Here is a 4,722-nt window from a genome sequence, read left to right as displayed (position 1 = left end):
ATATATATATATATATACTAATGATTTAAAGCAACAAGATTGGCTGATCAATTTAGTTGTCCAGTTGAAATCTTTCAAAAGTATGTGAAAGACTAAAGTCAAAGTAAATATGGATTTAGAATAGTAGTTATATTTTACTAACCAAAATACCGAAAAAACCGAACCGAATCGAAACCAACCTGATATCTGGATTGAACACCCCTAATCCAAATGAAGCCAAACTATTGTTTCATTCTCCAAAATATAATAAAAATAATAACTTAATTCCGCACAAGGCGCGGGTCTTATCCTAGTTACTATATATACGTTAATGCATGTGGAGATCTTTTGAATTTGAAGTTTTTGATAACAACATGTTCCTTTAGAGGGAATATCACAGGCTTTAAGCAAAGACTATGCGATACATTGAATCAAAATAAAAATGGATCTCCAAAGTATTAGACCATACATATACATACGTTTATAGGAGCGTTGACGAGAAAATACTTATATAGATGCTAACATTAAGAACCTTATATGGTCCTGCCTCCCGAGTTTTGAACCACATGCTTAAAATTAAAGTTTAAAGCTCGAATCCTTATCAGAGGATTCTCCTCTGCGTCATCATCTTTACGTCATCGCTTCTACGCCATGCACGATATATATTAAATACTTAAGAAACAATTTTTCAGTTTATAAATATATAGAATTAAGGGTATATTTATATTAAATTAGTCTATCATTTCAAAGCATCTCTACTCACAACTCCATTACATTTTCAACTCAATTCTATTTGATTTAACTCTTTTTCAATTCTATTTGATTTTTAGCTCTAAAACTAAATAAAAAATAAAATTATTCTATAAAAAAATAACCATATTTGTCATTTCATTTCTTTGATTCATCATTTCGTTTTACTCTAAAATAAATGATTAGGTAAAACTTAAACACTATTTTGGAGTAAGTTTATTTTTTAAAAAGAATAGAAATATATTAGAAATGTTCTGAAAACTGATCCATCAATAACATGAAAAAATTCATTAGCCATCTTCCCTTTTAGAGTCTTATCTATTGCCCCTATATCGTTGATTGTTTTATTCGATTTTGGGATTGGTATGTCTAATAGATTTTTTGTAGGAGGCTAATGTGTTATGTCGCATCAAATTGGAATTGGACATAACCAGATGACAAAAGGAAAGACGCTTTGCATATGAATATGACAGATTTCTAGCGTGTAAGTTAAAAAGATTGTGGGTTCTACTTTTGGTACTTCTGATGATTTCGATAGATCGCAAAGGTCTTTTTATGTTGATCGTTGATCCTTTTTCTAATTTTGCTTTATATTTTTGTTGATTAGTTATTTCTTTCCCTTGGGTTTTCTAATATTTTAATTGAGTTTATTGAACGTAGCTAAACATTTTGTTGTTCTTAAACACGCTAATTAAACTGGAACGGTGAATCAGTATAAAGAGGCAAAAGTCATTTATATATGGTCATATTTCTTTTGCTGTCTCAAGTTCTTAAACGCGCGTGTCGTAGTTCCAGCAAATAGCCTGTCAAAATGATTGGTTTGCTAAACTCTTAAAAGGTTTCTGCATCAAAATGGGATATTTGGTTGACTCTCATCAAACTGTTTTTTTTGTTTGGTCATAATCAAACTGATAGTACAAGTTAATTTAGTTTTCCGGGATGTGCAAATTAGTAGTTGAAATAAACATAAAATATTCTTTCAGCAAATAAGCCAATATAAAGTCGCCCGGTCTTATTCATGTCAATATGAAAAAGTAATATATTTTGTTCATCACTTTCTCTGGACTGTCATATAATCAAATTTTAAATCGATGTAACAATTCACTGAATCGGGTGTTAGAAAAAAACATGTGTGTTTCTTCACTAAATGTCTAAGATGCTGCTACAACCCAAATCTAACCTATATTCGAATAATGTTGACACGTCCTCACTTGTGTATGTTTTGGTCCTAAGCTTGAACGTTACAGCAGACAAGTGTCTCATAAAGACATCCAAATCTGATTCGCTTCTCAGGTACATACACTTAATCGAGAGTGTAGCTTTCCCAAGAACTATGGATGCTACTGTATATATGTCTTTGTGTAATATAATATTGTGTTTACTTGCATCACTTAAACTCCTTTTACTTTAATTCATAATTTTAAATTTTTTTATCCCTCCTTTGATAGAGTGGATCGCTCTGACATGTATGCATCAAATGTATAGGCTGATGCTTTTGTCTTCGTACGTTTTATTGGTTCGAATATTTTTTATCATTAGTTGATATGAAATGACATTTTCAATTTTCAGTAGTCGATATATCCTTTTGTATGTTTTATATGTTTTGTGATAAGAATATCTTAAACTATTTATTTGCTACATGTTTTAATAATATATCATAGAATTTTCCGTTGTAAAAAAAAAATCATGGAACTTGACTTTAATTTATAACAATAAATATACATTATAGGCGTTTTATATAATATAAAATTCTATTTCGAAATACATAAAAGAAAACACGGTGTTACGTTTTTACAACTGAATCAGTGAGTACATCATGTGGACGGACCTATGGTAATTTCTCCCTCTCGCAGAAGAAACAAGAGATTGCAACTTTTTATTTTCTCACGGCAAATATTGCAAGTATTATATTATTCTTAAGGCAATTTTTTTCCCAAAAATCGGAGTATTACATTATTAACTCCAACGTGTCGTGTTTAAAAAAAAAGTGTTTCAAAAAAAAAAACTCAAAAAAAAATCGGTGTATTACATTATTAACTCCAACGTGCAATAAAGTTTTGTTGAAAATAACTCATAAAAGTCTTACCTTTTGTGTAAATATAAGCGTAGAAGTCATGGTGATAGATAGAGAGGGAAGACGTCTCTTTGACTACCCTTCAATCATAAAACAAAATGTGCTACAAATTCAAAAGCAAATTCCCTAACTCGCCTAACTCCATTCCTCATTTGACTTTGCTTTAAATGTAAATAGTCATATGTTAGTTAGCTACACTAAAATTTGGAATTAAGATTTTTTTTTAAGTATACTCAGTTAATTCCGTCTAAATTAGTTTTAAGTACTACGCTAGGTTTACCGAGTAGTTTCTGAATGTTATCTAGTTTCAAGAAAACAATGAAATTTCTTTATAGAAAACTTGTGTATGTATTTATTTATATTTCGCATAAATTAGTACAAAGGGAAATACTATATACCATTCTCAATTTCACATTTTTTCCAAATATAAACATTGAATTATTGACAGTCCAAGGCTCTAAAAATCGGTTTAGGCGGCGGCGGCGCCTAGGTCCCCGCCTAGGCGGCAATTCGGTCATGTCCGAAACGATTTTCTTAAAATCCGATCTATACCGATTTGTGTTATTCAAATTGGTTAAATCGGTTAAAATCGGTTAAAATCAATCTAAATTTGTCTGTTAAATTAAGAGTATTATTATGAATCTATAAATCTGTCTAGTTTCTTCTGTTTTGTATATCTAGTATTGATAATTCATCACAATAATTTTATAATTAAACTTACGAACTAAAATATGTCATATAAATGTATAAAATAAATCAATAACTTGCTAACGCCTATGCTCCGAATAATCCGTCTAGTCACTAGTCCTCTATAAAGCGTCTAATTACCGCCTAAATATTTTTATAACATTGATTGACACTGGATTATTAAAATAGAAATAACTGTAAAACAACCTCAATTTGTATTCTTCACATAATACACATCAATCTCTTTGAGATAGGATTGTAAAATATTGATGTTTTCTCGTCATTTTTTTTTCATGCACAAGGGAGTACTACCTAGTCAGTGTCCATCCATAATATTCCGGTTAAAAAGCAATATACAGATTTTTTTCTGGTCACTGATTCTACCTCGATAGTCTTCTGGAATAATATCGATCATAAACAAATTACATAATATTTTGAAAATGTCATAGAATAGAAAATCAAAGAAATACAAAAAAAAACAGAGATTGGAGAAATTTTATGGAGATCAAAGCTAATCAATAATATTCCACAAAATTTAATCATATCCTTAGAGATGTAGAATATTTGTATATGAAGATATATGTCTATCAGTTTTTATATTAGTGATCCTGCAGGTCTGAGCTAGATATATTCATCCCTCAAACTATAAATTGTGAAGCCATAATTCTTTACTAAATTTGTGTCCATATAACCGATATAACAAATGAAGAAAATGAAATTGTAAGTTTCAAAAAAAAAAGAAATTGTAATCACACAAGAATATATGATTGATAATTCATTTAGGCCATAATAATAATCACAGTTATTTCCAAAGTTCAAAAAAAATTACAGTTATTTTAAACTGGATTATACATATATACATAACATTTTACGTCTGCGCTACTATTTGTTAAAATCTAGAAACTCTGTAAAATAAAATTCTTATCTAAGAGAAAGTGAAGAGTGCGTGTTACTATTCATCTGAACAAGTCAGAGGGTCAAACCTAAGTATTTTTAATTACACAAAAGTTGACCAAGCAAAGACTTAAGAATGGTATACTATATAGTTGCAAAATCCCACTTTAGAAACAATAATAAAAAAATACAATAATTGAATATCACACTTATGCCGTGTTGTAGTCACTCTTCATTCTTCTACTTATTTTCAAATATCCGTAATAAAATACTACTTTTAAAATTCTATATTCTTGTGTTCCTTCACTATATATATTAAAATCACGTATTGCTTAATC

Source organism: Brassica oleracea, unplaced genomic scaffold, assembly GCF_000695525.1.
Source record: "Brassica oleracea var. oleracea cultivar TO1000 unplaced genomic scaffold, BOL UnpScaffold00954, whole genome shotgun sequence".
Classification (NCBI taxonomy): Eukaryota; Viridiplantae; Streptophyta; class Magnoliopsida; order Brassicales; family Brassicaceae; genus Brassica; species Brassica oleracea.
The sequence above is the reverse complement of the archived record's forward strand: the minus strand, read 5'-3'. Positions refer to the sequence as shown.